The sequence below is a fragment of the Triticum dicoccoides genome, chromosome 7A (genome assembly GCF_002162155.2).
Source record: "Triticum dicoccoides isolate Atlit2015 ecotype Zavitan chromosome 7A, WEW_v2.0, whole genome shotgun sequence".
Classification (NCBI taxonomy): domain Eukaryota; kingdom Viridiplantae; phylum Streptophyta; class Magnoliopsida; order Poales; family Poaceae; genus Triticum; species Triticum dicoccoides.
The window spans coordinates 644,220,014-644,233,858 of record NC_041392.1 but is presented as its reverse complement, the minus strand read 5'-3'; positions in this window follow the sequence as shown (position 1 = coordinate 644,233,858).

Sequence of the window (13,845 nt, the reverse complement as noted above, 5' to 3'; positions counted from 1 at the left end):
CCCCTCCCCGACCCCCAACCACGGCAAACTGCCGAATCTAGTCCTTTGCCGCAGCGGTGGACCTCACACCCCGCCGGATCTACCTTCCGCACCTTGGAACCCCCAACTGCCAACTCACCACTTCACCGGAGCCGCTTCAACGACTGGCTTGTCCACCGCTCCAGATCTCCTTGACCGCCATCATGGTCCATCACACCGGATCTGCTTAACCTATGCTCTCATCCACCACAGCGTAGGCCCTTCACTGACTCCCTCGTCTGCCCCTTCGCTGGCCCTTCATACAAGCCCTCGTCCGCTGCAACAGATCCGCCTCACCGAAAGCACTGTATAATGCGCCCGCCAAAGCCTTCGTCGACTGCACCGGACCCACTCCACGGACGCCAGATTCAACTCCACCGGCCCTGCTTTACCGACGCTGCAGCCTCATCAGGTTATTTCGATTTGTACTCCTTCAGTTTTTCTCTTTATCGTGCAACTGTTCACTTACCACAGATGAGATTTCTTGTATGTCGACAGGCGCCGCAACCGTAGCACCGGAGCCGCTTCAGCGACGGTGACAGCCGGCCCAAACTCAACCGCAACACGAGCACCATCGACGATCCTTAGCTATCAAGTATGACAACGATACCCATACGCCACCGAGAATCAGGTACTATTATCCAATGGCCGGCGCCTACGTTCACTTTCCTAGCATAAGCACTGCACCTTTGAATTTCTTCAGGGCATCATTCAGTTTTTCATGAGACGCGCTATTCTGCTTGCACCTGTAGGGCCATACTTCTGGCAGTGAACATGTTACATGTGCTAAATTACATACCAGTGCACATATAGTTAATATGCTTTAGTTTTGTTCTGATTCCACCCGTTGGTTCCATCAGTCTGCTTAATGTTCTCTATGCTTAATTACACATCAGCAAACTAGCATGTGGTTCCGCTGCTTTTTGTTCATTTTACCCTACATTTTCTGATGCTAGCTATTACATCACTGCTCTGAGCCTCTGTTCATTACTTGTTTGTGTGTTCTTGATCTTCCCAAGTTGCATGACTAATTTGATGCTTCTATTAATTACGGAGCTGCCAACCCCATCAAGCAAAATATTTGTTCTTTTGGGGCTAGCACCTCGAACAAGCATAAAAATAGAGGGAAACAAATATATTGTCGTGTATGCACACACCCTTCTTTCATTAGTTTAGATGAACCATTGATGATCAATTCATACCAGTGCATGCGATTAAAATTAATTTTACCTAAATAGATGGTGCAGAATAAACTACAACAACTAGATTTGCAACCACGAGATGCTGACGATATCTTCAAAGAACATTGCAACAACAGCTAGGCTTCATAGCAACATATGGTAAGCCAGTGTGTTTTAGTACATGTGAAATATAATGCGAGTGGGCTGCTTTCTTGGCTTGTGCCCTCAACATGTAATCCTACCGAATTATAAATAGTTCAGTTGTCTGCTTTGCTGTATTGTTTGATTCGAATGCTTATTTGTTGTTACGCTATACCCGAGTTGGACAATATGTCAGCAGTGCCTGCTATACTATCGTAAAGAAATGCATGCGTATTTCATTTGAGTCCTTAACTTTTCCTCTCAACTTCATCACAAGACTGTCTTCGTAGTTTATATGAGGCCACATTGTTAAGTGCTTTCTTAGATTATTTCAACTGCTTAGATGCCTTGGCAACTTAAATATAGCGGTTGTACACTCCCTTTCAACTAGGGATGTCAACTGGGTCCCGTTTAATCCTGATTAAAGTCCACTAGTGGTATGATAGTTCAAAAGAGTTTTTGTTTTTTGAGGAAAATGAACTAGGGAGGTAGCAAAAACTAACTAGATGGGACTGGCGGATGTCGTTTATTTGCCACTTACATCCCTAGTTTCATCTTACCATTTTAATTTCTTTTCGGCTGATGCTACTTCGAACCATTTAAATATAGTTTGCCATGCTCGGCAATAATTCGTCCGTTGTTTACCATGTAAGCTTACTGCCTGGATCATACGATAACTATCTCTTACTGATGTCCAGCGGAAACCTTTCAGGATGCCGTTCACACTAGGACACAATGTACAACCCTAGAATCTATTTGTGGAAGCAGTGCACCATCCATGTTACCAGATGGTAGCAGTTCAGAGGCAACACCGCCGGAGAGCAGTCTGAGCACAAATATTATAGTGCTTGAGGCTCTACTAGAGGCAGAAAGAGATGGTGTGGCTGCCATGAATGAGGTAATCTTTATCTTGAGGCTGGAAATTACGAAATTAGCGGCACGCATTATGCAAGCAACACAAGAATTGGAGGAAGTAAGAGTGTTGCATTTGAAGGCGGAGAAGTCCTGCTGTTTCTGCTATTTGAAGCCCAAGGTAATCCCGGTTCTTCTTTAGATACCAGTTGAAATTGTCATTAGATTATTGTACTTGCATGTTGTGTCATGTCTCTGAATGGATTATGTTGCAAGACCCCCTATGTTGTCCATGTGTTGTAATGATCCAAATTTTTTATGCGAGGTAATCCTGAGTACTTGTATGATTGACATAAGGTGAACTGTTTTTCGTGTGAGCATATTGTATTGGATGAAATAACTGTTTGACTCAGAGTGTATCCAACCTACTGAATTCGAAGATCACGACATTTCTAAATCATAATCATATATAAAGGTGGAATAAATGTTTGTTGTGGTTTGGAGAAATAAATAACAAAAGTATAATTATCTGTGGATATTCGTAATCGAATACAAATTGGATTTGAATTTAGTTTGCCAGGTCCCAGGGCAAACGTGAATGCTAATTCTCCCAAGTTTTGAACGAAGCGGCTAAACACCCACTATAATTTGTGGGCTGCCCGAAGCAAGTGTTTGCGAGATAGAAATTACTGTCTACCCCTAACACTTGACATCCTTATCGACCGGATTTACACTGCTGTCGATAGGGGTAGACTAGTAACTTCAATCAGACGTGACACGACGGCCTCTGAGCCCATTCAGACATGGTGGGCGCCAAACGTGGGCGGAAAAACACAATTGATTCAAGCTCGTCCGAAAGACACGTGTCTCTTCCTCCATTTCCCCATTCATACACGGTGGGCGGCAAAACAAACTCTCCTCGTCCGAAATTGATGTAGGCTAATATTTTAAATAGGGGCAGATGTGTAACTTCCATCAAACGTGACACAACCGCCCTACCTGTCAGCCCCGTTCATACATCGTGGGAGGCAAAACACCCCCTCCTCGCCCGAAATAGTTACCGGAAAATATTTGGGAGATGCGAGATTACCGTCCTATCCCCAACGGACGCGATGTCCGAAATTTTAAACGGGGGATAAGTTTGTAACTTTCCCCCATTTCAGAGAAGCGCGTCCCAAAGTTTGAGATCCCCCCTCCCCTCCATTTTCCCATTCATACACCATCGGCGGCACGACAACCTCCGCACTGCGGCCAGCCTCCTCTGTCCGCCACCCCATCCTCCACCTTGCTGGAGCCGCTACCCCTACCCCGTCGTCCACTGCAAGAGATGGACGTCTCTCATCCACGACGCTGGACCAGGATCCTTTCATCGCCTCCTCTCGCTTCATCGGCGCCCTCGTCCACCTTTCCGTTGCCGCTCCTACGACCGCCTCGTTCACGGCAACAGGATATATCCCCCGACCCGACTATCTACCGTCTAAAGTCTTCTTCCCCGCCGCCGACAACCATCGCACCCGCAGCACCCTCAACATATCAGCATAGGCCTACACGGCGTCACAAGAGAGGTGGTACTCTTCCATATGTGCTTAAGTTATTGATCTCACCCAGAAAATAGATCGTAATTTGTTTACTATACTTTTCTTGTCCGTACCAAATCGTAGTGGCTAGTTGAAAGCAAACATTGGTTGCGAAGTAGCTTTGTCCGGTTTGCACCTTCAGATCTGCCATGGCACGGGCACTATACTCGTAAAGCTTATGGTTTCCCCCCTTTATATTCACTACCATCATCGTAGGTGCTTCGTGTCGTGCTAGCACTGCTCCTCAAGACCTCAACCCAAAGCTTACGTGTTGAAATACGAATCTTATATGATGCTCATATCACTAAAATAGAGAACGTTTAATTGGTTACCTAATGTTCCTATATTCGTTTCGAAAAGCATGTGCGCCACCCACTGGTCCAGCTAGTTCCACTTTCCTAATTTTTCTCTTGATGCTTAGGGTTTTCCCCTTTTATCTACTCTACTATGATCTGCGTAGGTGCTTTCTGTCGTACTAGCATTACTCCACCCTTCAAGCTAAACAACACAACACTTAGAATTCGAAAGCTTAGTTGTTCAAATATGATTGTGATATGATACTGATATTAGTTAACCGACACATTTAATTGGTTAGCTAAAGGTCCCACTTGAGTTTCCAAATGCATGTCGCGACATATAGAGAGACAACATAATTGCATTTCTTTGTCACTTGTTGACCGTACTTTATTGTCCATACCAAATCTTAGTTGTTATTTCAAAGCAAACATCGGTTGCTAACTACCCTTTGCGCAGTTTGCAGCTTCAGATATGCCATCCCACTGCCACGGTCAACACTGTACTCATCATGCTTATGTTTTCCCCATTTTATGATGACCACAATCAGCCTACGTGGTTCGTGTCATAATAGCACTGCTCCACCGATCAAGCTAAACAAGCTTAGCTCTACAAATTCATATCTGATATTATTGCTGATATTAGTAAAACTGAGAGATGTTTAATTGGTTAGCTAAATGTTCCTACTTTAGTTTCGAAATGCATGTGAGCCACATATGGAGAGACCGGAAAGAATAGTATTTCTCAGTGCGCTCTGGTTCATCATGGGTGGCCAACCGACATTGTATTGAAAGACTTGTAATATCTTAAATCTGCTTGCTCTTCTGCTCTTCTTTAAGATGATACTCTTCTCTTGCGGTCGACTGGTCAGGTCGAGTTGTTCTCCCTTAGTATATTTTGAATCTGTCAGGTCAGGTCGACTTGTTCTTCTTTACTATATGTTGAAGCTATCATCTGCGAAGTGTCATCACTTCTGGAGCTCTCATATTTTGAGTAGTAGGCCACATTATATTAATGCACACAACAAATTACAGCATGCATGGCATCTTTTAAAAGAATTGCAGAGATAGCACAAAGGGGTTTACATGGAGGCAGTATTGGATTAGAATCACTTCTGCATTACAAACAAAATCTCACTTGTTTTTATGTTTTCATGCATGTCAGATATTGAACATTATCAAAATGAATATGAGAATGGGCGCATGAGAGGAATATTGCGGAACGATCCACTGGCTAACAAACTTGGCATGGTGGAGGATGGCCTATCTTATTCACCCATCAAGGTGCTTGCTCTAACTTTGCAAAGTTGTATTGGTCGCACATATTTTGCATCTGACCTCTTGCATTACTTCTACTTTGTTACACCATCTGCTTAGTTTAAGCATCATATATGAGTATATGTCATACCTATCCATTTTCTGTACCTATTCCATGTGTCATCACAATATGTTTTTCCAGTAAAATGTTGTTCTTTCGTAATAGATGTCCAAAACGAAGAGGGTGAGTGCAGATCCTCAAGGAGTACAAACTAGGTATTTGGAAAATGTAGTGATACCCGTTAAATCCAATAGATCAGCAGCCACAGAAAACACAGGCCCAACTGTACCACACTTTACCCCTACTCCAGTGGCCAAACCCCTATTAGAACTGCTGGGAGCCTAGCGTCAGGTACTGTCTATGATATCAATTCAAAATTTGAACTCCTAAATTTCTGCTTGTGCCTTACCTTCTCTCTTGTATGAAAACTAATTTCAGATGAATCTCCTTGCTCAAAGGATCATACGATCTCAAAAAAATAATGGGCTCTGCATTGCTCTTGTCAGTACCTCTCTCCCTTTTGCCTTGTAACGATGTACTTAATTAATTGCTATTTGATTATGTATCATCAGTCTGCACCTAAGCTTCATTATCATATGTTTCTTCCAATATTATTTGATCTATATTTACTCTTTACAAAATGCAGAATAATGGCAACGCTTATAAAGAATTTTCTTTGGGGAATTTATTGAATTATCCTTCCATCAACATGGAGAAGGGCTTTGCCCAGCCCGTGTTAACATGTAATGTAAGTTCATCCTTCTCAAGCCTTCAAACTTTGTTCTAGTATAGATTTGGATAGGCATCATTTCCTCCACTGCTATTTGCTTTGCTGTTTACATCTGATTGGATGTTTGCAAAAACTACCAGTTTCAAATTTTAGTTGTAAAAACATGTTCCTTATGCAGAACAGATACATTTATTTTCTTATATAATTGTGAAACCTGTTACGTGTCTCCTTGTTTCTCTTTCAGACTCGTATCTCTTACGCCAGGCAGAACTTTAGGGAAGATAGTGAGCCAAACCATCTTGAGGACAGCGAGATGACCCCAAGGTCCTGTCTTGATGAAGACAGTGAGTTGAAGCTACTCACCAGCAGGTGTGAGACAACCTCTGTGCAGTCGCTGCCTCAATCAGTTTGACTTCTTCAGTCTCAACTTAAAGCGGAAAGGCTTGCTTCAGCTCAGCTCCGACTTGAAGTCAAAGATGCAATGAAGATGTCAGAGGCCTGCCGTGCGCACCATCATGCCTTCTAGTGTTGATGCATCTATCGTTGACACAACTGAGGTCTACTCAGCTTCTTCAGCTGTTTGGGGGGGGGGGCGACCTGGCCAGGCCTGGTGCCTTCTGAAGTGCTCTCAGTTTTGTATATTCTTTTGTCGGCGCATTTATTTGCACTGGTGGCGAACTTTGATGCCCAGTGGATGTAATATGTGTGATAGCCGTGATAGCCTAGCGTAAGTTGCTTTCTTATTTATTTCCTTGTTGTCTTGTTTATTTGTTTGCTTGTAGTCATTGCAGTTCTTTTTCCGCGGTTTGCTAGTGGCTGCAATAACCTATTTTTTAAAACTAGGCCACAATAACCATGGGCTAATATTTACTGTAGTGACACTGGGCCTCCTACGGGCCGTAGAAACAGTGGGCCTTCTACGGGCCGTAGAAACAGTGGGCCTTCTACGAGCCGTAGAAACAATGGCCCTTCTACGGGCCGTAGAAACAATGGGCCTTCTACGGGCCGTATCATCAATGGGCCTTATACGGGCAGTATGATCGATTGGCCAAACATGGGCCAATAACAGGCCGCATTATGGCCGTAAACGGGCTAGAGTTGGAATCGTCCGTTCATGGGCCGACCATAATGGGCCATCGTCAATAGGCCATATTTGATGACGCTATGAAAACGGCCCAACGTATTAACGAACCACAAACGGGCCAACTATAACCACGGGCTGAATTTGGCCCATAAGCAGAAAATGACAGTAACGGGCCGTAAGTAAATGAATGCTGGAAATGAGCCCAAGAATAAATGAGCTCTGAGAAGGTCGAAAGATAACATGGGCTGGAAACGGCCCAACGGAATAATGGGCCGTTAATACATATAAAGTGATACACTGTTCATTACGGGCCAGTTTCACCACGGGCCGTTAATGGGTGTAGAGTGATACACTATTTATTACGGGCCAGTTTCACCACGGGCCGTTAATAGGCCAAGAGTTACATAGGGCCTCATATGGACCGAAAGACGTCATGGACCATACATGGGCCAGCAGTGAAAACGGACTGGAATCATATTGGGTGGCCTAGATGACGCTACTGGGCCTAATTCGAATAGGGCGTAACGGGCCTTGGGTTAGCGGGCTGTAAATGGGCTATATGCGAACAGGCCGTTAACAGGCTTTACATGGGCCGGCCCACCACCTTTTGACCAAGTCAAATGGGCTAACCTTTTCACAGGAATGGGCCTCTGTTGGGCCGTGCCACGTGTCGACGTATCATAGGCGCCTTCTGTCCAATGAGTGGATGACATCTGTCCCAATGATGAGCCGACACGTGTTTCCTCCAGCCAATGATGATGTTACATGTGGAAAATCCCCATTGGTCGGGGTTGTTAACGGGTTATCGGATCCAAAACCCGACCCGATAGCTTAACGGTGTTCCGTTACGGTGGATGCCACGTGTCGGTCACCCTTGACGAAAGCACTTCTGTGACGCGGGATTTATCGTCATGGAAGTGGACACTTCCGTGATGATAATTTTGGTAATGTCATGGAACACTTCTACGACAGCACAAGTATGACTATCTTGATTCTGTCATAAAATTGTCATGGATGTACATGCATGACAGAAAACGCGACCTACTGTGACAAACACGTATCATCACGGAAGTGTATTTTTTGTAGTGTTTGTTGCTAAGAATGGATCCTTTCTAGAGAAGGAGTTTCTCTCGAAAGAAGTGAGTGGGAGAAAAGTAGAGCTTGATGAGGTAACTGTACCTACTCCCTTATTGGGAAGTAGTTCATCACAGAAACTGGTTCCTATGACACCTACACCAATCAGTGAGGAAGCTAAAGATCATGATCATGAAACTTTAGATCAAATTACTACCGAACCTCGTAGGTCAACCAGAGTAAGATCCGCACCAGAGTGGTACGGTAATCCTGTTCTGGAGGTCATGTTACTAGACCATGACGAACCTACGAACTATGAGGAAGCGATGATGAGTCTAGATTCTGCAAAATGTCTTAAGGCCATGAAATCCGAGATGGGATCCACGTATGAGAACAAAGTGTCGACTTTGGTTGACTTCCCCGATGATCGGCAAGCCATAGAGAATAAATGGATCTTCAAGAAGAAGACTGATGCTTGCGGTAATATTACTGTCTACAAATATCGACTTGTTGTGAAAGGTTTTCGACAAGTTCAAGGGGTTGACTACGATGAGACTTTCTCACCCGTAGCGATGCTTAAGTCTATCCGAATCATGTTAGCAATTGCCACATTTTATCATAATGAAATTTGGCAAATGAATGTCAAAACTGCATTCCTGAATGTATTTCTGGAAGAAGAGTTGTATATGATGCAACCTGAAGGTTTTATCGATCCAAAGGATGCTAACAAAGTGTGTAAGCTCCAGCGATCCATCTATGGACTGGTGCAAGCATCTCGGTGTTGGAATAAACGTTTTGATAGTGTGATCAAAGCATATGGTTTTATACAGACTTTTGGAGAAGCCTGTATTTACAAGAAAGTGAGTGATAACCCACAAGTATAGGGGATAACAACAGTTTTCGAGGGTAAAGTATTCTACCCAAATTTATTGATTCGACACAAGGGGAGCCAAAGAATACTCTCAAGTATTAGCAGATGAGTTGTCAATTCAACCACACCTGGAAACTTAGTATCTGCAACAAAGTATTTAGTAGCAAAGTAATATGATAGTAGTGGTAACGGTAACAAAAGGTAACAATAGTAAAAGTAATGTTTTTGGTATTTTGTAGTGATGATAGCAACAACAACGGGAAAGTAAATAAGCTAAGAACAATATATGGAAAGCTCGTAGGCAATGGACCTGTGATGGAGAATTATGCCGGATGCGGTTCATCATGTAACAGTCATAACCTAGGGTGACATAGAACTAGCTCCAGTTCATTGATATAATATAGGCATGTATTCCGAACATAGTCAGACGTGCTTATGGAAAAGAACTTGCATGACATCTTTTTTCCTACCCTCCCGTGGCAACGGGGTCCTTACGGAAACTAAGGGATATTAAGGCCTCCTTTTAATAGAGAACCGGAACAAAGCATTAACACATAGTGAATACATGAACTCCTCAAACTACGGTCATCACCGGTAAGTATCCCGATTATTGTCACTTCGGGGTTAACGGATCATAACACATAATAGGTGACTATAGACTTGCAAGATAGGATCAAGAACACCCATATATTGATGAAAACATAGTAGGTTCATATCTGAAATCATGGCACTCGGGCCATAATGACAAGCATTAAGCATAGCAAAGTCATAGCAACATCAATCTCAGAACATAGTGGATACTAGGGATCAAACCATAACAAAACTAACTCGATTACATGATAGATCCCATCCAACCCATCACCGTCCAGCAAGCCTGCGATGGAATTACTCACGCACGGAGGTGAGCATCATGAAATTGGTGATGGAGGATGGTTGATGATGACGATGGCGACGGATTCCCCTCTCCGGAGCCCTGAACGGACTCCAGATCAGCCCTCCCGAGAGGTTTTAGGGCTTGGCGGCGCTTCGTATCGTAAAATGCGATGATTTCTTCTCTCTAATTTTTTTCTCCCCGAAACACAATATATAGAGTTGGAGTTGGAGTCAGAGAGGCACCAGGGGGCCCATGAGGTAGGGGGCGCGCCCCCCACCCTCGTGGACAAGTGGTGGGCCCCCTGGCCTTCATCTTTTGCAGGTATTTTTATATTTTCCAAAACGTTGCTCCATGAAGTTTCAGGTCATTCCGAGAACGTTTGTTTGTGCACATAAATAACACCATGGTAATTCTGCTGAAAACAGCGCCAGTCCGGGTTAGTTCCATTTAAATCATGCAAGTTAGAGTCCAAAACAAGGGCAAAAGTGTTTGGAAAAGTAGATACGACGGAGACGTATCAACTCCCCCAAGCTTAAACCTTTGCTTGTCCTCAAGCAATTCAGTTGACAAACTAAAAGTGATAAATAAAAACTTTTACAAACTTTGTTTGCTCTTGTTATTGTAAATATGTAAAGCCAGCATTCAAGTTTTCAGCAAAGATTATAACTAACCACATTCGCAATAACGCTTAGGTCTCAAGTTTTACTCATATCAATTGCATAATGAACTAGCGAGCAATAATAATAAATCTTGGATGACAACACTTTCTCAAAACAATCATAATATGATATAACAAGATGGTATCTCGCTAGCTCTTTTTGAGACCGCAAAACATAAATGCAGAGCACCTTTAAAGACCAAGGACCGACTAGACATTGTAATTCATGGTAAAAGAGATCCAGTCAAGTCATACTCAATGTAAATTAACAGTAATGAATGCAAATAACAACGGTGCTCTCCAACTGGTTCTTTTTAATAAGAGGATGATGACTCATCATAAAAGTAAATAGATATGCCCTTCGCAGAGGGAAGCAGGGATTTGTAGAGGTGCGAGAGCTCGGTTTTGAAATAGAGGTGAATAATATTTTGAGCGGTATACTTTCATTGTCAACATAACAACCAAGAGATGGCGACATCTTCCATGCTACACACATTATAGGAGGTTCCCAAACAGAATGGTAAAGTTTATACTCCCCCTTCCACCAACAAGCATCAATCCATGGCTTGCTCGAAACAACGAGTACCTCCAACTAACAAGAGTCCCAGGGGGTGTTTTGTTTGCAATTATTTAGATTTAGTTTGCATAAAGCATGGGACTGGGCATCCCGGTGACCAGCCATTTATCTCGTGAGTGAGGAGCGGAGTCCACTCCTCTTGAGAATAACCCGCCTAACATGGAAGATACAGACATACCTAGTTGATACATGAGCTATTCGAGCATACAAAACAGGATATTTATTTGAAGGTTTAGAGTTTGGCACATACAAATTTACTTGGAACAGCAAGTAGATACCGTATATAGGTAGGTATAGTGGACTCATGTGGAATAACTTTGGGGTTTAAGGGATTGGATGCACAAGCAGTATTCCCGCTTTTTTACAGGTGAAGGCTAGCAAAAGACTGGGAAGCGACCAGCTAGAGAGCGACAGCAGACATGAACATGCATTAAAATTAATCAACACCGAATTGAAGCATGAGTAGGATATAATCCACCATGAACATAAATATCGTGAAGGCTATGTTGATTTTGTTTCAACTACATGCGTGAACATGCGCCAAGTCAAGTCACTTAAATCATTCAGAGGAGGATACCACCCTATCATACCACATCATAACCATCTCAATAGCATGTTGGCACGCAAGGTAAACCATTATGACTCATAGCTAATCAAGCATGGCACAAGGAACTATGATCTCTAGTTGTCATTGCAAACATGTTTATTCATAATAGGCTGAATTAGGAACGATGAACTAATCATATTTACAAAAACAAAAGAGGTCGAGTTCATACCAGCTTTTCTCATCTCAGTCAGTCCATCATATATCGTCATAATTGCCTTTCACTTGCACGACCGAACGATGTGAATAATAATAATAGTGCGCGTGCATTGGACTAAGCTGGAATCTGCAAGCATTCAATAAACAAGTGAAGACAAGGAAATATGGGCTCTTTTGTCAGATCAACATGAATGCATATAAGAGCCACTTCAACAATTTAATTATGGTCTTCTCCTATCGACCCCCAAAGAAAAGAAAAGAAATAAAACTATTTACACGGGAGAGCTCCCAACAAGTAAAAGAAGAACAAGAAATCTTTTTGGGTTTTCTTTTTAATTACTACTACAAGCATGGAAAGTAAACTAATTAAATGCTACAACTAATTTTTTTTGGTTTTTCTTAAGGTTTATCAAACACACAAGAAGAAGGCATAAAAAGGAAATTAAACTAGCATGGATGATATAATGAATAAGTATGAGCACCGACATATAGAAATGAGTGTGTGAACATAAATGTAATGTCGGTGGGAAATATGTACTCCCCCAAGCTTAGGCTTTTGGCCTAAGTTGGTCTATGGTCACGGCTGGCCTGACGGATATCCATAATAATAGTTGGGGTCATACTGAGATGCAGCGGCTATCGCCTGCTGAGCTGCAGCATGGCGACGAGCGACCTCCGCTCTCATCTCGTACTCATCTGCCTCCTCTCTACTGATAGTATATCTTCCTTTTGCCTGATGATCAAAGAAAGCAGGAGCGGGGAGAGTAATATGGATAGCACGACATCTGTCAAAGATTAGTCGATACTGGAGAGGTGATTCATTCCTCTCGACAAACTGGTGGTGAACCATATCATTAAAGTCTAGGTAAGCAGGAGGTAATTCAATATCATCTTCGTATATGGCTATACCAAGAAAATTAGCTATGCGGGTTGCATAAATTCCTCCAAAGAAATCTCCATTAAATCTATTAAGATGCAACCTACGTGCAACAATGGCTCCCAAATTATAAGATTTATCTCCTAACACAGCACTCCTAAGAATACTGAGGTCAGGGACACACATGTGACATGCCTCATCTTTTACCATTAATGCTCTACCTATGAAGAGAGCAAAATAATGTATAGCAGGAAAGTGAATGCTCCCTATGGTAGCTTGTGTAATATCTCTAGATTCTCCCACAGTTATGCTAGCAAGAAAATCTCTAAATTCAGATTTGCGAGGATCCCTTATACTACCCCATTATGGAAGTTTGCAAGCAGTGGTAAAATCCTCTAAGTCCATAGCATAAGAATTTTCATAAAGATCAAACAGGACAGTTGGAGAATTACGTGAAGATGAAAATTCAAACCTCCTCACAAAGGTGCTGGTGAGATTGTGATATTGACTGCACTTCTCTTCCTCGAAGCTCACAAGATCGGCGTTACGCAAATATGCATTGAATTCTTCTTTAATTCCTGCTTGACCCATAAAATTTCCAGAAGGCCACTCACAAGGACGCACTGGAGCATCTCTTGGTGGCTCTTCATCAGCATCACGCATTGCCAGCCTGGGTCCCTGCTTCCTTGAGGAACCACCTTGAAACATTTTCCTAAGCATTTTATTCCTCTGGAAAATTCTGAAAATTTTCAATAACTTCAAAATAAAAGTAAACCAAACTCAATAATAGTGATAGCAGCTACTCCTACAAGTGCCTAGGGCCTATATCATGCATCAAAACTACTTTTGACCAAATAAATTTGACATGCAAGCTCAAGAACAGGTTCACCTAAGCAGCAAAATTTTGCAATGAATAAAGCACTAGAACAAAAACTAATTGGACCAATGGAGGAGTCA